The sequence below is a fragment of the Mytilus californianus genome, unplaced genomic scaffold, assembly GCF_021869535.1.
Source record: "Mytilus californianus isolate M0D057914Y unplaced genomic scaffold, xbMytCali1.0.p SCAF_7, whole genome shotgun sequence".
NCBI lineage: Eukaryota > Metazoa > Mollusca > Bivalvia > Mytilida > Mytilidae > Mytilus > Mytilus californianus.
In genome coordinates this window covers 63,162,303-63,185,043 of record NW_026262723.1, presented here as the reverse complement: position 1 = coordinate 63,185,043, position 22,741 = coordinate 63,162,303, and the positions used below count along the sequence as shown (strand labels likewise).

General features: G+C 32.7%; 1 long non-coding RNA gene across 1 annotated transcript; it reads left to right on the top strand.

Annotated features, from left to right (window-relative positions):
* Positions 1 to 13,514: 13,514 nt before the first annotated feature.
* LOC127707797 (uncharacterized) lies at positions 13,515 to 21,656 on the top strand. The gene is made up of 4 exons (XR_007985012.1): positions 13,515 to 13,625; positions 14,306 to 14,428; positions 16,790 to 16,865; positions 20,736 to 21,656. It is a non-coding gene; the product is annotated as an uncharacterized LOC127707797 (long non-coding RNA).
* Positions 21,657 to 22,741: the final 1,085 nt, after the last annotated feature.

Here is a 22,741-nt window from a genome sequence, read left to right as displayed (position 1 = left end):
ATCCCAGTTTGTTATTTGTGGGATTCTAATGAAAAGGAGGATGACGTCGATAAAGTTTATTCGATATCGCGAGAATCACTTCCAATTTTTAAATTTAAAACAGGTATGCAGCATTTTTAATAAAAAAAAAAATACAAATAAGCTTCTCCTTTACAAGGAAAAATAAATAAGATATGTCTTCTATACAAAAAAAAACAAAACATTTGTAAGTGTTGTAACATAACAACAAATAGCCTAAACAGAATATCAAATCCAATATAAGGTCATGTTTGCCTGCGATGTTACAACCTTTGAATACTGCGCAATTAGTAAAATAAATGTATCTTTGTGAGCACTTACTATTGGTGGGAAGTTACTCTCGATGAATTGTAGTGTAAGACAAGTGGAATATACCAAGTGGTAATAAACAGGTATGATATTAGTACCGTGCTCAAAATAAATCTCTTTTTTTAAATAATCTTCATTTAGTTAACTCGAGATCCAAAATTCGAAATGTCAAAGACGTGATAGTTGGGGTCAGATCCACCATTACACCTTAACAGATCATGGAAAACAGTCTAAGGGGAACTTTTGAAGAGAGAGTTACAGTCATATCTTTAGCATACTACACAATTTATGTACTGGTAATTTACAGACAAAATATATTACTGGAATCATGTCCATACCGAATCCATGCACTGACTACTGGGGAAAGGTATACTCGACGACATATGGTTGTGAAAAAACATACTATGATATTACGTGTGCACAGCGCTTTTTTTAAGGAAATAATTAAGTACGTTTGAGACCAACAGTTTGAAAGGCAATAAATATATCATGCTGAAGAGCACGAATACTAAAAGGACCTGATCATTAGACCAGAAAACATAATATCTTGTTGATGCTTACATTTTGGAGTTTCCAAAAGACATGGGTTTTTTTCTTAGCCTATTTATGACGTTTTTACTTTAATCCATTGGATGTGTACTGATTGATATTTTAGTCTGGAAACATGATATATCAAATAACTGTAATCGGCTTAAAAATACCTTTCAGAAACTACGAGTTCTCTGAGATCGATACTTTGCGTCTTTAGTCTTTTTGTTCGATGTTTAAGTGATTTGTGTCGATTTAATTAGTGAAGCGTTTTTTTACAGTAAGTTCTTATGATGTGCAGTTACCCCTCTGTCCAGATTAAGGGTGTTCTGTATGTGCATGTCCCAAGTAAGGATGTAATTCAGTTGTCTGCTGTACATGTCTATCATTGTCGTTTTTCGTTTATTGTTTTGTACATAAATCAGACCATTGGTTTACTCTTTTGAATTGTTTTACACTTTGTCAGATCAATGGCCTTTTATATCTTACCAAAACAATACATGTCTATTTTAGTCGTTTTTCGTTTATTTTTTCGCACATAAATCAGACCTTTTGTTTACTCGTTTGCATCGTTTAACACTTTGTCACGTCAATGGCCTTTTTATAGGTAACCAAAACAGTACGGGTTTTGCTAAGTGTAAAAGGTCGTACAATGAGATCGACATCGTTTAGTTTCTGGTGGATGGTTGTCTCATTGGTAGTAATTCCACATCTTCTTGTTTTTATAAGGCCAATTTGAAGGATTTGCAATTACAGCTTCAGCCTAACTACTAGATTTTTTTTTATCAATTCAATCAAAACAAAACTGAATTTCTGACTACTAGAAGAACAGTTTTCCTACCACTATTACCTATAGGCCACAAGCAATGGAGCCGATCCAGTGATAATAAAATGGTATATGAAAAGCAATTGCTGTAAATTTTTTGTTCCTAATGAATAAAGATAAAAGAAACTTGTTATTTTTGGCCATTTTTATACTTCTTGTAACTATTCTAATGATTATTACAGAGACGTCGCAAGATATTGTTGTTACTTCGAAAAGAAACGTGCTCATAACGCAATATTCGCTTTCCCTTCAAAAGTGGTTGGAGTCGAAAAATATGGGAATCAGATGACGTATGAAGTGTGTCCCGTGTCAGTTAATTTTGTAAAATTTAACGTTACATCAGATTTAAAGATAAAATTGCTATTCACTGTACTTTTTCTCACTTTGAAAATTCAAACGAAACTCGTGTTGCGAAATTTGTATGAAAAATATATAGATGTCCAAAGAATTGTCCCCTTAATACAAAATATACGTTGATGCATTACATGTGTATTCTGAGTGCCAAAAACACTTGCATTCAACAAAATTTATGATTCAAATTTGCACAGGATTTGAAAAGTACAAATGCTGAAGTACTTATTGGTACATGTATGTTGATAGTGCTCTACAGAATAAAAAAGATATTTATAAACAGGTATTAGATACAATAAAAAGGTAACAAAGAAACAGGCCGGTAACAACCGTTGCCGGATAGTTTTTCTGCACGAGTAGTCAGGTGAAGGCCCGAGGCGATAGCCGAGGACCTTGACCTGACTACAAGTGCAGAAAAACTATACGGCAGTTTGTTTCCGGCCTGTTTTTTTGTTACCTTTGTTTTGTATCTGACTTGTACGACGTTTCAAGAAAGAAGTAGTACATTTTGTATTAAGAAGAGGTAGCAAAATTATACAGATTAGAAACTTAAATGGCCATATACCAGTTAAAGTAAGTTACAGTTTAAACAAAAATTTTTTCCCTTTCCATTCAGCCGAGAGTTTTTTTCTCAAGAAATTCAAGAATCTAATAATTTTATAAAAAAAAGAACCATGTCAAGTAAAAGATGAATGTCGTACACATTTGAGACTTTTTAAAATGCAACTTCGCAAGTAAGTAATGTATAAAAAAGATTTCAGAGGTAAGCAAGCTGACATTTGATTTTTATTTGGGGAAAAACGGAAAGGGGGGGGGGTTAAAATGAATTTAAAAAAAACAGGCTTGAACCTTTTTTAGTTGAAAAAATGCAGGATGTGTCATTCCATCCCCCCCATTCCCCCTTAAAAAATAATAAAAATCGTACGTTTGCTCCCAAATATATGAATTCAATATATATGAATTCAATATATGAATTCAATAACAATATAAATGTATAAAAAGAATGAATTTTCTATTTCATTAGTGAATGAAATGTTATGAAAAAATGGATTTTGTCTTGTTATTAGATATATATAGGCATATATTTTGGATTTTTTTTTTTTAATTTTCATACTTATAGGTTTTTATATGTCTCTAATAGTGTTGATCAGGATTAAACACGTGTCACAATATGATCCAATCGCAGCTTACCGTCCAAAATTGGTGACATAAGTTGAATGATTTTCTTTAAGATTTGCTGCCTATTTGAACATGTATTACACGGACACTTTTTATTTAAAGGATCAATCGTGCATTGGTGAGTTGATAGGGATTTTATCTTTTGATTAGATTTGATTTTTTTCATATATATTTCCTGTCTTTTTTATTGAAATATAAACGTCGGTACCAGCATTTCTTTACTTTCAACATTGTCCAGAATAATATTCATGTCCATATATTGAAAAAAAAATACATTTACGGACCGACCATTTAGCTTCAAAAGGGGGGTATTTTTTTTCTGAGTATGAAAATTATTGAGTTTTTCAACGCTATCGCCCAAATATTTTTTTGCGGAATTAGCACTATTATATACGATATTCGGAAAATCAGGAATAAGAACATTATTTTGTCATCTGCTTGACCACAATATATTTTTTCTCTCATAAAATTGGGGATCAGAATATTTTTTAAGACAAAACTATCACCCCCTTTTGAAGTTAAATGGTCAATCCCTTAGTGTACTGATATGAATAGTAATATACTGGAATTGTTTGAAAAAAATATAGTTATAGATGCCAACGTAAATATTTCAATAAAAAAAGACAGCTGGAAATATGTCGGTGAAACAAAAAGTTCAAATCTAATTGAAATTTAAAGTGCCCATGAACTCACTGATCATGCACGAGTGATTCTATTCATAAAAAGTGTCCGTGTAACAACTAAAAAGTGTCCGTGTATCATATAAAAAGTGTCCGTGTAACACCCGTTAATGTACTGTTTTTCTATAGCTCTGCTGGGGGCAAAGTCGTACAATTAATTGTGTCCGATCCAATGTCCCCCCGGGCTCATTTTTAACGTTTTGAACGTCGCGACACGTGAATACTAGTAAACATAACGCACTGGTGTTTATACAATTAAATGACTTATAAAAAAACTTCCTAAATTGAGGATAATTAAAACAAAGACTCCACTTGTAAAACCATTTTCTTGTTTTACATAATGATTGTGATCTTTGTGTCGAAACTACCGCGGTGTACCGTGTTTACTGACGAGTTTGCCTTTAATGCAAACTTGTAACAAGTAAAACGGCCATTATACCTGCTGCATCTGTTGCTTTTATCTGTTCCGAAATTAAAGCAAACTATGACATTTTTTTTACCAGAATCATAACGTTTAGACACTTTAGGAAGTCTAGATGATTACATGTAGATCATAACCAAAAGCCTGTTAAAACACATCATAATTCAAATATTATACAAATATTTTGTTAAGGGAAATAAATGTAAAAAATGGTTTCCAGAAAATATAAATCTGTTCTTAACGTTACTAATGAATAAAACGGCGTAACGTGTTACGGTAAGTGACACCAGTATCTTGCGACGTCTCACAGCAAATGAAATCATCCTTTACAATCTGATTAACCGCTCCTCTGGTCTCTCAGTAATTTGCTTGCATGGTGTGAAGGAAGTACTCAGTTTGATTAAAGTTCGGTCAAATCAAACTTTTTGAAATGACACATTTTACATTGAAGAGAAAGAGCAAAGACTTGTTTGATCATAGTCACAAAATTGTGCACTACATTTGTAATCTACAGCCTTCATATCATAATTTAAATATTTTGGACTTGTGTATCTGTGACAACGATGTTGTTACTGGAATGTTTGACACAGTGCAACAGGTTCTGTTGCTGAAACTGGCGAAGATGCCGAAACGAAAGACAGTGACCGACGACTGGTCCCCTGCCTATTAAACATAAACCCACTGGCGGAACTAACTCACAGACTGGTAGAGCGAATACAAACGATGACTTTCAGTATGGATTTTTATTTTCACTTTAATGAACGGATGGTGTCAGTTCAAAAGGCTGACTCCGACTGAAGACCTAACTTCAGTCGACACATTTTAAAGATAGACAATGTTTACAGGTTGCCAAAGAATTAAGATTACATAATAATAAAGTTGACAAATTTTACAAACATACAATTAACACTTTAAAGTAACAATAGACCGTAATTGAAAAACGGATTAATGTCATTGTTATCATACATGTCCTGAACAAGAACTGATAAAATATATATCGATAAAAAATATGTATGTACGCTATAAACATTAACGGATTAAAAAAATAATGGAATTGAAATAGTTGTGAAGCATAAATTAACATAATCTTTTGTAGAGATATTCATACAATTTTAGATTAAAAAGTGACACACATGAATGATATTTAAGAATGCAAATCAAAACACATTGTCTGTTATATTTAGAATGAAGTTGTCTGAAAAGATTAAACATAAACTGTAAATAATATAAAAAACAAGTCCATATTGTCCGAAATAAGAAATACATAATTTGGTTCGACTTTTTCCACGATCACAGATTTCTCCCTCCTCGAATGAAACGCGTCCTCGCGTTTCGCAAGTATTAAAAAGTTGAGAATTATCTATAAAATGTTCTTTGGTTTTTGAAACGTCCATTTCCTGAACACTGACATGTATTTTGATGATTCATATGGTTAGTTCGACAAATCCTTATTTGATTTGCCATATCGGCAGATTGATCTGTTAGAATTTTAGAGTTGTTCCGAAGTTCATGGTTTTGAGTAGTTATATTTCCGATTTCAAAAGTTTGATATTCACATTTGAGAATTAAGAAATTGTTCTGGTCTGATAATGTTTTCATGCATGCAAAATTGTCTTGCTTTTCTTTCTCTAGTTTGCTGATTTTGTCTAAACATTCTTTTAATTGCTCTGACGAATTTGGTTGGTTCTGACTGTCTACAAGTTTGCAGGTAAGAGTCCTGATATCCTCTTGTGCACGTTTTAAAATGTTTGCTGTTGCGGAAATCAGTGATTTATTTTTCTGTATTTCAATGTTTGCTTGTTTCAGTTCGACTTTCAATGGTGCTGCCTGGTCGAAAAAGTTCACAACAGCTGAATTTCGTAAATTGCTGAACGGCAATTCTCTAAGACTATTCTTGGTTGTATAGTATTGTATTAGACGCTGATTGTCTCTCCGTTGTTTTTTTGTTGATTTCTTTTGTACGCTAGACACTTTCGAATTTGTTGATTTAGTTGACCGATTTTTACCGAATAGACTTGATCTAACTGCAAAACACTGTCTTGCGAAATGTCCGAATTTGTCGCACAAGAAACATCTTTTGTTGTAAGCTAGGCACATTTCAAAACGATGATGTGCGAGTCCACATTTACCACAAGCTGGATATTGATGTGTGAAATGATTATGTCTCCACATACTCCACTGCGGTCTTAGATTAAAATCCATCACTGAAAATTTGGAATTTGATATCACGGTTGAACTTGATGGGGAATAACTCTGGTCGCTTGACTGCTGAGGTACACGGTACCGTGTGTTGTACTTAAAAGACAACACGCCTCTGGATTACCTCCGCCAAATGTGACAACGATGTTGTTACTGGAATGTTTGATACAGTGCAACAGGTTCTGTTGCTGAAACTGGCGAAGATGCCGAAACGAAAGACAGTGACCGACGACTGGTCCCCTGCCTATTAAACATAAACCCACTGGCGGAACTAACTCACAGACTGGGTCCTCCACCAAATGTGACAACGATGTTGTTACTGGAATGTTTGATACAGTGCAACAGGTTCTGTTGCTGAAACTGGCGAAGATGCCGAAACGAAAGACAGTGACCGACGACTGGTCCCCTGCTTATTAAACATAAACCCACTGGCGGAACTAACTCACAGACTGGTAGAGCGAATACAAACGATGACTTTCAGTATGGATTTTTATTTTCACTTTAATGAACGGATGGTGTCAGTTCAAAAGGCTGACTCCGACTGAAGACCTAACTTCAGTCGACACATTTTAAAGATAGACAATGTTTACAGGTTGCCAAAGAATTAAGATTACATAATAATAAAGTTGACAAATTTTACAAACATACAATTAACACTTTAAAGTAACAATAGACCGTAATTGAAAAACGGATTAATGTCATTGTTATTATACATGTCCTGAACAAGAACTGATAAAATATATCGATAAAAAAATATGTATGTACGCTATAAACATTAACGGATTAAAAAAATAATGGAATTGAAATAGTTGTGAAGCATAAATTAACATAATCTTTTGTAGAGATATTCATACAATTTTAGATTAAAAAGTGACACACATGAATGATATTTAAGAATGCAAATCAAAACACATTGTCTGTTATATTTAGAATGAAGTTGTCTGAAAAGATTAAACATAAACTGTAAATAATATAAGAAACAAGTCCATATTGTCCGAAATAAGAAATACATAATTTGGTTCGACTTTTTCCACGATCACAGATCACTGAAAAGACATTTATTGTCGAAATACGCATCTGGTGCAGAAAAATTGGTACTGTTTATGTTATAACTACCACTGGGTCGATACCTCTCCTGGTTGACAGTAAGTACCCGAGGGTATCACCAGCCCAATAGCCAGTACTTCGGTACTGGCATGAAAATATGAATTTTGTTGTTAAAATTTGCTGTTATAAATTTTGGAAATTATTTTAAATTCAGGAACATATATCCCTCATGCAAAGCTCTATTCCTTGCCCGACTGTGGCTATACTTTTTTTTCCTTTTTGGTTTATAAGCTCTTCATTTATTTTGATAAGCTTTGGATTTTCAAATATTTTGACCTGGAGCATCACTGAAGAGACTTTTATTGTCTAAATGCGCATCTGGTGTAGACAAAGTGGTACAGTTAATGTTAGTAAATAGTCCCACATATTATGATTGACCGATTTATCGTCGGACCTAAAACATCCATTTATACAAATAACTAAAAGATAGAAATTTCAAAAGGTTTGAACAACTAACATGAAGTTAAACGTATTTAATATTAATATAAATGTAAATGTATAATTATATATATATATAAACAAGTCTAAATTGAAAACAACGTTCAGACCTATGATTGCGTTGGATAAAAACCGCAATTTTTATACGTGTACATGCAGAGCAAATTTCTTGGTAGAGGGGTCTAAATACAGCACAAACAGCATTTTCCATGGTATACCGCATACATCAGGTGCAAAAATTTGTACACCATATCCGGATTTCGACAATTAATGTCTCTTTAGTGATGTTAGGAATCGAAACGGTATTTGGAAGGCCACATAATTTACCTCAATTTAGGATACTAGACTCTTGAATTTTGAAAGAGTCAAAATAAGATGAACGGATCATATAAACCCGAAGGCAAATATAAAACAAGCCCATACGAAAAAATATAAACAAGTCTAAATTGAAAACAACGTTCAAACCTATGATTGGTAGAGGGGTCTAAATACAGCACAAACAACATTTTCTAAAAGACCAAATGTGTGAAAAAGTATATTTTAACAAAACGCATTTGACCAGCAGGTCGAACAACTAATGTTCTTAAACCCTGTTAAACTGCCATTGGCGATTGCCAAATAAACAAATCACAAGATGGAACAAAATTGATCTTATTAATAATTTATTACCAAACAGAAAACAATAAACTTGCGGATAATATATATTCATAAAAGCACCCCTAAACACAGAGTTCCTAGAATACATAACATCACATCCAATATTTTCTATCACATTTTTGTCTAGCTGACTTGTTGTTTGGTTTGTCTATTACATAATCAGCCTATTAGCTAGTCAAAAATGAACGTTACACTAATTTCGAGTCATATTATTTGTAAGATAACAACAATCTCTGATAACAATGAATAAATATTTCAAAAAGCAATATCTATAAAGATAAAGACACCACTGAAGCTGGGCAGCTCTGTGACGTCGTTTAAGTGTGGCTCTCTTCAATGGACGACGCCGTGCTTGTAGGCCACACTGACGGATGCGAAATCTGACAATTTGGTCTGAAATCATATCGCTGGCTCTTCCGGGTATACGCCTGGATGTAGCTACTGTAGTCACGAAGCGATTGCGCTGGTGCATCAGACGAATTTGCCTGTCCTGACGTAACGTCATCGCTTGAGGTCTTCCGATCGCGGGCGTTCGGATCGTATCCCAGTGTCCCTCAGACGAACCACAAGTCTATACATTGTCATTCTAGAGGAATTAAATTGGTTTGCAGCTGCAGTTTGTGACATTCCTGATTGCAACATAACTTTTAAATGTTCACAAACAAGATAATTCAATTATGCACGAAGTTTTCTAAAATTAATAAAAACTGATGTAAGGTTTCTATTTTTTTTTTACTTGTATATATCGTGTATAGTTCATTTTCAAACAAGGCTCTAGACTGTTTTTCAAAATGGAAAGTTCTAGGTAGGACATACTGTATCTCTGTATGAACAAAATTATAGTTTATGACACACTGTAGCTCAATGAAAATGTAATTTTAAGTGTATACAAACATATGTCAATGCACTACATTGTATTTAAATATATTGCACATATTTTAAGACTTTCGGACTAAAATTATTCAAAATGGTGGTAGAAAACCTCATAAACATCATTGCCTCGCCAACAGAAATGGTACTTTGGTGATATATGACTGCAAATCTGAAAGAAATTTTAGTTGTGAGGGAGGCAAGTATTTTCAATACGAGTTTACTAGTATTTAATAACTTAACCTTTTTAGGCAGGTTGTTTTAAAATGTTAACATACGTACCATACATTATCATTCAGATTTTCAACAACATGCTAGTACTATCGCCTGTTGACTGTTATCCGTCAATCTCCAGCAATTTGTTTTAGCCAGTTTCCAATGTACATTTTGATAAAATGAATCCGCGAAGCACTTGCAGTGTACTCTTTCAGTATTTATCAAATTTCAAATCTATGATTTAAATTCTCAAATATAATTTTCTAATGTTTTTTCCCTTTTGTATCGTATTCAAAACAATACCTACATCATTCCAGTACACGTTCTGCGTGCGTCTCTTTGTGTGTATATATATTTTATATATACACATAAAAAGGTGTACAAAACAACACCAATATTAAAAAAGGAAACAGTAAATACAAGCATCAATAAATATTTCGGATAACAGATATCTTTTGCCAGTATGATGTAAAATGATACTTATCAATTTATTCTGATATTACTAAAAACAATCTTGAAATCAATACAATTAAAAAACCGAACCACGCTTGTACCATTCTAAAATTTCAAAGTTGACGGAGGTTAAGTATTTACAACAGAGACTGCATAGATATGCATCTCATTAGAATAGTAATGTGCGATAAGAGCTGGTACAATTCTAAAATTTCACAGGGGACGAAAGTTACGTTATTACAACAGAGACTGCATAGACATACATCCTCAATGATCAGCACTGTTCGATTTGAACTGGTAAAAATTTCAAATTTCAAAGTTGACGAAGGTTAAGTGATTACAACAGAAGCTGCGTATTTATACATCCCAAATGAATAGCACTTAACGATTTGAACTGGTATAATTCTAAATTTTCAAAGTAGACGAAGGTTAAGTAATTAGGTCTTTCCACTTTTCCGTGGAAATATCTATTGATTTAGTTCTGATTATTATTTTTTTCTTCTGCCTAATTTTTTTCTTTCACTGTTTGGTTGTTTCGCAAGATGTCGCTTAGATATTTGATATATGATATCGAACAGTTTATACGCTTTTGAAATTAACACTGCTTAACCGAAACCTTTGCCTGGTAAGAGTTATTTCCCCGAACACTTGTTTTACTTGTTATGTCTACTCTTATGCAACTGTGAAAGAAACCAAATTGCTCGTTATATCCTCAGGATATTTTGAGAAATTTTTGGCTGAAGCGATATAGAGATTTTAAATGAGAGTTTTTCCCCTTCTGTATTTGAAATAGGTAAAATGTATTTGTAACTGGCAAACCATAAGTGATAGAGACCAGGGTCTTTTGATGTGAGGTCCTTGGTCCACCAAAAAGAAAATGAGGTGAAAGTCATGTTCCAATTTTTTTATTTTGGCTTATAATCATTTATGATCAGAAAGCGTATAAGATATCGACAAAGTATTTTTACGAAATTGTATGTTACGACATGTCGTAACACTTGAATTTGGGTTGAAAGGGTACGTTGAAATTTCATGGGAATTTTCTTAACCGGAAAGTGAAAGTTTGTAAACCGGAAGCACCTACATCTCTTCCTTTTTTTTTTAAATATACAGAAACCATATATTTTTGGAATCAGCGTGAGTTAAGCTATTATTTGACACCAGAAAATGACATTTTAAACCGAAAGTTGATATCTTCCGATCAAAATAATATGTGCAATTAGGGTGGAAAGACCTTCAATTGTTCTCTGAACAATTTGTTTTTAATTATATATATATATTTGTTTCATACTATAAAAATACACGGTGTTTCAACAATGATTGGATATATTCACCCATTGAAAAACATCGTCCTTTGATACATTATTGAAAGTGGGAAATGTGTTCATTCATACAACAGCATATTGTAGGAGGCATTGGATACGGGACATGGAATACTGCTGTTTACACATGTTTACGCAATAATGTATCCCTTTTGGAAGATGAGAGTGACTTTTTGGAATATTGGCTACGGTACTTCAGGTTTGAAGAAGGTAAGATAGTGATTATACCGAACTCTATACAAGGTAAAGTTTAAGCACATCGATAACTTATCAATTTAATGATAAGTATATCATTTTCAGGAGGTACATATATATATATACAAATAATACCGCAACAGCTGGTGAAAATAACACTTTATCGATTTCAAGATTCCGAAACGCTTTTCTGGATTTACAATCATTAGGAATGCTCAAACCTAACCATTTGAAACTCAGGAAGTTATAAATTTATTGTGAAAAATGATAAAAAGTGGTATAATTGTCAATGTGAAAACTATCCACCACAGACCAAAGGACAACTGTAAGACACTGTATGATTATCAGCAATGAGTAATTCTCTGCTGTATACATGTAGTAAGCTATGCAAGTCCCAAGCATTGCAAAATATTAAACAATTAAAAAAAAACCAACGGCCTAATTTATGCTAAAACAACAAGATTCTGACTCGGAAGAGACAAAAAGAATGTCTTCACATTAAGCAGTAATCTAGGAAGCTTTTTGATTGTCCCGAGTCTTTATGAGCAAACATATAACAATGCCTGCTTTAAACCTTCCAAAAACATAAAACTTGTCTAAAGAACAAACAAAGATTCTGTTACTTTACACAGTTTTTGCAATTTTTCTGTACATTATTTAAGAAATAATTCTTGGGGGCTTGAATTTATACTGATTATACCACGGGTTGGTCCTTTATGCTAAATATTTTACCACGAGCGACAGCGAGGGGTAAAATATCGGCATAAAGGGCTAACCCGTTGTAAAATCAGTATAAATTCAAACACCCATGAATTATTTCTATTCTAATAGGTAAAATACGGCAATTCTTTTGGATCGAAGCGCTCTCGGTGAAGGCAAATATTTGCCGTTCCCGTAAATAAACGCACTATTACATTGAAGTAAAAGAACGGAGCAAACTGAACTAGTGACATGCTTAAACTACAATAACGTATTTAGATAGGTTTGGATGAATTTAAATAATAATTTTACTTATATGTTAAAAAAATGGCTTATAATACATTTAATCATCGTTTGTTTGCGTTTCCTTGTTGTGATGATTTTCTGTTTCACAATTGTGCATTTTCCCGTAAAATGCTTATATTCTTACGTCATCGTTCAGTGACGTCGAGTAGCTCATTCATTAAAAAAGCGTATGACGTGGGAGTATGATAGGAACAGCCCAAACAATATATTCATATTTTACCACGAGTGTGTACTGAAAGCGTTTGAAGAACGTCATGATATTAGAATATTATATTTATAGATTGTATAATATGCAGACTGTGAATCAAATAGTAATTTCGTAAAAGAGAAGCAAATCTCAATCTGTATTTTGTTGCTGTAGATTAATAAAATGTCGTTCAATGTACCTTTGCGGAAAGTTGGGAATGATGATTCGCGGTCATTGTAAATGTACCCTCTTTTAATGGCTAAACCTGCCTTTTTTATAGAAGTAGCAATGACGCATATAATTTCCTCTACCCGAGTAGAGAATAACTATCCATTTTGATCTTTATCTGACCTCAGTCATGTACACTTTCTGATATCAATATAACTGAATCTCCTTATGGTCAGGTCTTTCCAGAGGCGTAAATAAATATGACGTTTGTGTGATTTATAAAGAAATTCTAATTTCTATTATGTATTGTATAATCCATATTGTATTTGTTTTATCTTGAACTATGACGTGTATATGATTTTTTTTTCATCTACAGACAACGGAATTGAAAAGTGTGTTGCGATCGAAAGGCAAAATATGTCTCGATCACTGATTTCCCAATACAGACCTTGTTCAGACCGCGTGCTTGTTTTATGTAAGGACGAAAGAGACTCAAGTAAGTCTATACAGTTCTTTTTCTGATATAAATATTTTAAAGCATTTTAAATTAAGGTATATAGATATGACTTGATTACCATTAGTATTATTGTTTATTTATTATAACACAGGCGCTTGGGGAATGGACCCACCTTTTTCTATATATATATCCTTTTTAAATTATTGAAGTTAATATTTTTTTTAATTTATCCATATATTATAGTAACAGAAGTTTATATATGATAGCCCATTATTCTTATTTTGAACCAGGTAGGACAGATCGAAAATTTAAATATCGTGCATCTGCTCGCCTCTGGCACATTGTGTGCACCATATGTCCATCAAATCATAATGAATGACCACTAACGCAAAAATAATAATGTAAGAACATTGAAAAACTTCTTTCGTAGATTGGTTAAAAAAAATATTTTGGCGTTTAATAAGAACATTCAACTAAGTGTTCGAATGAAACCATACTATGGATATGTATTTTTTGTATTTTTTTGGTAAATGCACATTATAACATTGTGCACAGTTTATTGCTACAAATAATATTTTAAAATATTATAGTTTGCACTTCTGTCATAAAAAAAGACAATGTAATTTCCAATAAGAAATCCTTTCACACTTTAAACTGAGCAACTCTAGCTATGAAATTTCATAAAAATCATATCCTGGAATCTTGCTTTATGTTTATAGGTCATATAATCATACCTCTAATTGGGAATGATGGTAGTCGGTTTTCTGGAGACTCAACAGAATCAATTTTCGATAGAACAATGAAGCCTTCTTCAACGAGCAGTACTGATGTACAAAGACCTGGTATAAACAATGATAAGAATAAGAATTTGTTATGAAAATAAAACAATCTGCAAAATACTGGGCGCAGCAATAAACGGTAACATACCGCCGTACAATTGTTTAAAAGACACATTTTCGGAACTTAGTTTCTACATGGAAGTAATATTTAAAAGGAATAACAACAACGTCGTCACTTCAAAGGTTTCATCTGCGTTACCGCCCATCTTTCGATAACTCGTTAATTGGTTTAATATCTGGCATGGAAGTTCATTCTCCGCATGTGATCGATCAAATCACTGACACTTTTCGGTCATTTTCGTGTTCACGGAAAACTACGAACAGACAAGTTTTTGTCGTATATACGTGCGAAGTAACCCGAATAGTCCATTCGTTACATTCCGTTGATGTACGCTGCCGAATAGAGTCATTCGTTCAGTTTTTATTTTAGTCCAATTTTCCTATTTCTGGTTATTTCGATCTTAATAATACCGACAGCTATCACATGAAATTGGAGAACAAGGCTGGGTCATTTTCAATTTTAATATTTACAGACAGTTAAAAAGCCATTTCCGTAAGTTAAAAAGATGATTGTACTAAAAATACGTTTGGACCCCCTTTTATTAAATATGAATAATCTAAGTCTTTCGTGTATTAGTCAATTAAAATATTCACAATTCTAAACGGTTCTATCCTTTAATTTATAGTTCTTGATACATAAACTAATTCGTGTAATTTAAAAATGAATTTGCCGACAGATAGCGTCAAGCTCATTTTGTCGGTTTGTTTTGATTTTTGCTGTAGCTTGTTATATTAATACAAGTATTCCACAATAAACACTTTTTAAAAAAAAATATATGTTTACGAACATATTATCCCTATTTTAGCTGTCCAGTTTCAATAATGTAATCAATGACATTTATGACATATACATGATAAATTTTAAATACTTCTCGATAAACTTTGCACATTTCAACAGTAAAAAAATCTATGTCTAGATTTGTCTACATTATTTTGTTAAACATCATGTGAAACCTGATCGATTCATCGGTATTTAACTGTTTTACTCGGGATCCGCTTTTAACCAGAAAATACTTTTAGAACAGTTTAAAACAAACGGTAAAAAGCAAAAATATGCTAATTTAAAAACAATTTTCCATGCTAAACTGTTGGAGGTTGAACAATTCTCGTCCGTTTTTCAAGTTTTTTACATCATACGAATTCTTTCTGAAGGTAGAGGTTTTATATGATACACCCCACCTTCTTATTAATAAACCTCGGATTTCACACAGGTGCTTTATAATTACCGGACTCGATAAAATCACGTGACTGATAATAAATTCCAGATGCCATTTTACAACCGCGGTATCACAGATAGTAACCAAAGGGGTCTTGTCGCTGAGACTATAATTGGATAAAATCATATGACTTTAGTACAGAGCTATGCAGGCTGTTAATACATGCTAATTAGTCGTTGTTATTCCTTTTAAATATTACTTCCATGGTTTCTATAAATGGATTGAATATATAAAAATTTACGATTTGTAAACGTAAAATACGTTATGGAAAAAATCGAAAATTCGTACATGATTGAAAGATTGCCTAGAACAACAAAACTCACATTTAACAGAAGTCTCATTTGTGTGCTTTTTTTTTTTTTGCATATTGCAAATTTTACTTATACATATGACTAGCGACATGTAAACATGCAAGTTGCTTGTTGAGCCCCGTCTGTGATTTTTTTTATACTAAATACTGAAATATACTAAATTTTCAGAAATAAAATCGCTTATAATTTTTATTAACTATGTATTTGCATTCAGGTATCACAGATCAAATTTATTCGTTCATTGTGTGTTAATTTACGTTTTTTGATTGAGTTAAGCCTTCCAATTGATATTTTATAGTGTGTCTTTCTATGTTGTGATGTTATACTATTGTTTCAGAAAAGGGAGAAGGTTTGGTACAGTGTACCATTAACACGTTTAATCCCGCTGCAAATGTTTGCACCTGTCCTAAGTCAGGAATCTGATGTACAGTTGTTGTCGTCTGTTTAATATGTAGTTCATACGTGTTTCTCGTTTCTCGTTTTTATATAGATTAGACCGTTAGTTTTCCCGTTTGAATGGTTTTACACTAGTAATTTTTGGGGCCCTTTATAGCTTGCTGTTCGGTGTGAGCCAATGCTCCGTGTTGAAGGCCGTACCTTGACCTATAATGGTTTACTTTTATAAATTGTTACTTGAATGGAGAGTTGTCTCATTGGCACTCATACCACATCTTCCTATATCTATTAAAAATATATGCATTAGATATTACACTTTTGAATGATACAACTACTAGCATACAAAAAAATAAATGTAAATACATACAAGTTATGTCTAGTTGTAGGAGAAATAGTCGTTGTGAATGTTGTTCTGTTCGGATTGTGCATTATATTTGCCGTTCTGATCATCTTCAGGTAAAATATGTTTAGTACATAAATAACAATAAGATAAAAACAAATACTTATATTTGTTCAGCGAAACATAATTAATAATAGGAAAAAGATGCGGAAGATACCAAAATGACAAAATTCATAAGTCGGAGAGAAACTGACAGCGCCGTGGCATAGAAACGATTGACAACGAAAAGACAAACAAGTTCGGGAAAACCTATACAAAACTTTTAAAAAGGCGAAAACTTATAAATATATATATATATATATATATATATATATATATATATATAGATTGCCTAACAATGTAATTTTAACACACTATTTAGTATGTAAATATAAGAATGTTTAAAATATTTACAAAATGATGAAAATAAACGCAATATTTCGCTAGACTAACTAGCTTTATCAAGCGTGCATCTATCCAGGTGAAATCGGATGTAGATGATAAGAAACTTTTGCAGCTCAATGTATATGTTGCACTTGAATTTAGCTGCCTTGAAAATAATACATAATTTGGATGAAGTTCAAGATTTCTACAAAATTGGTAGTTGAAGTTAGCAACGTCCATTGGCCAATATTACAGGATAAAAGGGACGATGCTGTGTAATAAATTATTCTTTATCTTTCCTGTATCTTTTCTCATCTTTTTCGTTAAGACCATCGGGTTCTAAAGTGTGGAGTTGGTGGATCCAAAAATTTTCTCTTCTCCTTCTCGCCGTGGTGTCCCACTCGGTGTTGACTTCTATGATTTGGAAGGTAACATTATCAAAAGAATGTTTCGTTGAACGACACATGTGGCATTCAGTATGTGGGAGAAACAATGGACAAATTTAATATTCGGCTCAATAACCATCGTTCATGGTACAAAACCAACAAAAACTGTCCTCTCACAAGACATCTTCGTTCAACGAAACATTCTTTTGATAATGTTACCTTCCAAATCATAGAAGTCAACACCGAGTGGGACACCACGGCGAGAAGGAGAAGAGAAAATTTTTGGATCCACCAACTCCACACTTTAGAACCCGATGGTCTTAACGAAAAAGATGAGAAAAGATACAGGAAAGATAAAGAATAATTTAGTACACAGCATCGTCCTTTTTATCCTGTAATATTGGCCAATGGACGTTGCTAACTTCAACTACCAATTTTGTAGAAATCTTGAACTTCATCCAAATTATGTATTATTTTCAAGGCAGCTAAATTCAAGTGCAACATATACATTGAGCTGCAAAAGTTTCTTATCATCTACATCCGATTTCACCTGGATAGATGCACGCTTGATAAAGCTAGTTAGTCTAGCGAAATATTGCGTTTATTTTCATCATTTTGTAAATATTTTAAACATTCTTATATTTACATACTAAATAGTGTGTTAAAATTACATTGTTAGGCAATCTATAATTTTATTTGTGTAATTGAATTAATCTCTGTACTGATTAATCCACACTCCCATAGATTTGTATGTCATGTGCTGCTATTTATAGGCACTTATATATATATATATATATAGAGAGAGAGAGAGAGATTGCCTAACAATGTAATTTTAACACACTATTTAGTATGTAAATATAAGAATGTTTAAAATATTTACAAAATGATGAAAATAAACGCAATATTTCGCTAGACTAACTAGCTTTATCAAGCGTGCATCTATCCAGGTGAAATCGGATGTAGATAATAAGAAACTTTTGCAGCTCAATGTATATGTTGCACTTGAATTTAGCTGCCTTGAAAATAATACATAATTTGGATGAAGTTCAAGATTTTTACAAAATTGGTAGTTGAAGTTAGAATCGTCCATTGGCCAATATTACAGGATAAAAAGGACGATGCTGTGTACTAAATTATTCTTTATCTTTCCTGTATCTTTTCTCATCTTTTTCGTTAAGACCATCAGGTTCTAAAGTGTGGAGTTGGTGGATCCAAAAATTTTCTCTTCTCCTTCTCGCCGTGGTGTCCCACTTGGTGTTGACTTCTATGATTTGGAAAGTAACATTATCAAAAGAAATGTTTCGTTGAACGAAGATGTCTTGTGAGAGGACAGTTTTTGTTGGTTTTGTACCATGAACGATGGTTATTGAGCCGAATATTAAATTTGTCCATTGTTTCTCCCACATACTGAATGCCACAAGTGTCACATGTTAATATATAAATTGAGTTCTCCGTTTTACATTTGGAATTTGAGTAGATGGTATAATTTTGTTTAGTGACGGAGCTGATGAAAGAACTGCTTGTATATATATATATAAGTGCCTATAAATAGCAACACATGACATACAAATCTATGGGAGTGTGGATTAATCAGTACAGAGATTAATACAATTACACAAATAAAATTATAGATTGCCTAACAATGTAATTTTAACACACTATTTAGTATGTAAATATTAGAATGTTTAAAATATTTACAAAACAATAAAAATAAACGCAATATTTTGCTAGACAAACTAGCTTTTATTTTTATTGTTTTGTAAATATTTTAAACATTCTAATATTTACATACTAAATAGTGTGTTAAAATTACATTGTTAGGCAATCTATATATATATATATAAACGAACACTGATCAGGTTTCTGATTTGGAATAGCAGCATTGTCATATGGCGTTAATAAAGATTTGTTTATTTTCAATCCTTCTTTTTTTTTTGACGATACTGTTTGTTTTTATATCGTCTAAAATTCAACAAGAGAATACAAAAAATTTCTGATAGTTGCACGATGCATAATTTTTTTCAACCTGTTGATATTTTTGTACAATCAACGTCTGGTTCGATTGCTTAGTTGATTGATTGATTGATTGATTGGTTGGTTTTTAATGCCACCTTCAGCGCTATTGGCCATTTCTTGACGGTCAGTTTTTATTGATGGAGGAAGGCTCAGAGCACGGAGAGAACCACCGACGTTCGGCAGAAGAACTGACAATCCCAATCAATTTAGATTGGAGTTGAGCGCACCTGCCACGTGTAAGGTTCGAACTCACAACCTCAGTGTTGACAGGCTAGTGGTACAGTAGTTAAACTTCTTATACCACTCAGCCACCGAGGCCCCACTGGTTTGTTTGATCTCAGTTCTTCTTTTGTGAAAACTAATTTATGACGTCAAATTTTCTTGCTTTCCTCTAAATTTACTATTGTGACGTCACGAAAAAGGCGACTATGCCTAATGACGTCACATATAAAGAACACATCTTTTTGCAGATCATTGAAAAAGAACGATAAAGTTTGTTTTTATATCGACTAAAATTCATTAGAGAAACAGATTCCCACGCAGATTCCACCACAGAATATCGTGCAATACAATAGTTTCCCCCAGGACAGCAAGCCTCGCGTTTTAAAAGTTTTGTTCAACAGTTGCGAGTGGAGAAATAGCTATCACAAACAGTTGTAGAATATAAATGTAAAGAAAAATACCACAACCAAGTCAAATACATCACAGTTACAACAAAAAACAGCCACACGTACAATAATGCAATAAACACTATCAAAGAATCAAATGGTCACTGTCATTAATGTTAGCTTAAAGTAATAAGAATCGGATAATAATCAATATTTTTTGAATTGTTGTTAGATAATTTTTTCAAATTTCTTAATAAAGTAATCGCCACTTATAACGGTTTAATTATATTAGGGCTAGTGCGGTTGAGTGAATTTCAAAATAACAGATTATCAAAACTTTACATTTTATATACACATCTGCAGTTATTCTTAAAAATATTTATGAAGTAGTGTTAATTTGGTCTTTTAGATGTTTTGCCATTAATAGCAATTCTTAAAACATTGTAAAAGTAACGGAAAAAACCGGGAGCTGCATGTACCCATAGAAGTCGATGGTACTACATTTTTTTATTAAAAACTTGCATGTTATGTTTTTTTTTTCATTTAATTTCAGAAAGCGTGTAGCGTGTCAAACAGCCAACAAGAAATTTAGAAGACATATTTAAAAAAAAAAACCAACGGTACTAACAGGTGGCAATAGAGAAAAGAATAATGGAATACTTCAAAATAAAATCGAAGCTGTTTCTGCCAGTTATAATGATCCTTTGGAACTGCGTCGTAATATCGTTCATATGGGTGAACTTTACCAGCAGGATGTCATAAATGTTCAAACAAAGGAAACAGAAACTTGAACTTTTTCTGAAAAGATAAAAGCAATTGTATTTTGTTTTGTTTTTACTAAATTCAACAACTTAAATAACAAGGTTCACTCCCTATAGATTTTACGTTTAATGTTAATCTATGCTTTTTAATAACTTAAAACTTTTGATATCGATACATTGCTAACCACACATGTTTCTTGCATTACCATCATCAGCTACGATCGAGCTTGAAGGTTTGAGAGAAAAATGACATAAAACTTTTATTGGACATATAGGATCATGTCAAGGACACAATAAGTTCGAATGATATAAATGTCCCTAATGAAAATATATCATGAAAACGACTTATGTTAAATCTTCAAACTCGTCACGGTAGTCTACAATAGTTCGGAAAACTTTCTTTACAATCTTCCCTGTATACCCCAACTTTCGATACAGTTTTAAAAATGTTTAAAAATGACAAAAGTCTCGACTTTATATTTGACTCAATTTTCACAAAAAGCCTTATATAGAACAATTTATAACGGACTCGTCTCTGTTTTTAAATAAGTTACTTACAACGATTCATACTACTATTCTTTCTAACATAAAAGTAGGTCTTAAATATAGTGTGATGATAGGTACGTCCAATCAGCTGAGTATCTCCATTATCTTCGATAATCATTAGCATTTAGCAGAAATATATTTTTGACTTTTTAATCAAACATTTTGATTTTTCCACTCTCTATATATAATAGTAATAAATAATAATAATAATTCTTCATTTAAAGAAGGTTCCGCAGTTAGCTACAAAACTGATCTTCCCTGAGGCCCTCAAAGTATTTATTATATGTATTATTCCACGTGCTAAATGATACAGTTGTATGCCTTTTTTATTCAATATTTAATCCATATTTATGTGCTTCCAGAAACGGTCATTGATGTCAGACTTCACTGCTCAGATAACTAGAAGACTGGCGTCAAACTTTAGATAAAAACCATTTCATTGCAGCTGTAAGACATTTGATTGTTTACCTCACGATATTTTACTGGACAAATTTCTAGCTTATGGTGAATCTGCACATTCAGTATCCCATTTGCATTCGTATCTTTCTAACAGAAAACAACAAATCAAAGTCAATGGTGTTCTAGCAGTTGGGCTGTTATTTAATGTTTTCATAAATGATATTTTTTACTTTGTGAAACAGAGTTCTTTATATAATTATGCCGATGATAATACCTTGTCTTTCAGCAGTCCAGATTACAATTCACTTATATCCACGCTGGAATCTGAGTCTCGAGTGCTTATTAACTGGTTCAAGATAAACAAAATGCAGGCCAATCCAGACAAATTATTGCCGTCGGAAAGAAAACCTTTCAGAAAGTCCTAGCATTTAAATCCAAAAAAGTTCTTTCTTGTGAGGAAACTGTCAAGCTGCTTGGTATTGATATCGATTGTCAACTGAAATTTGATGCCCATATCAGCAGCTTGTGCAGAAAGGCGTCACAACATCTAAATATTTCTAAACGACTGGGGTCTATATTATCGAGACTAAATAAACTGACAATATTTCATACTTTTTATTTTAAGTAACTTTAATATTTGTCCTCTAGAGTGGCATTTCTGCACGAACACTTACTCTAAAAAGCAAGAAAAAGTGCAGGAGAGAGCACTCCGTTTTGTATATGAGGATCATACCTCATCATATGAAACCCTTCTAGATGTGGCAAAGGTTACAACTTTGCGGGTGACAAGAATCAGGACAATGACACTTGAGACTTACAAAATCCTTAACGGTAAGGCTCCAGTGTGTTTGAG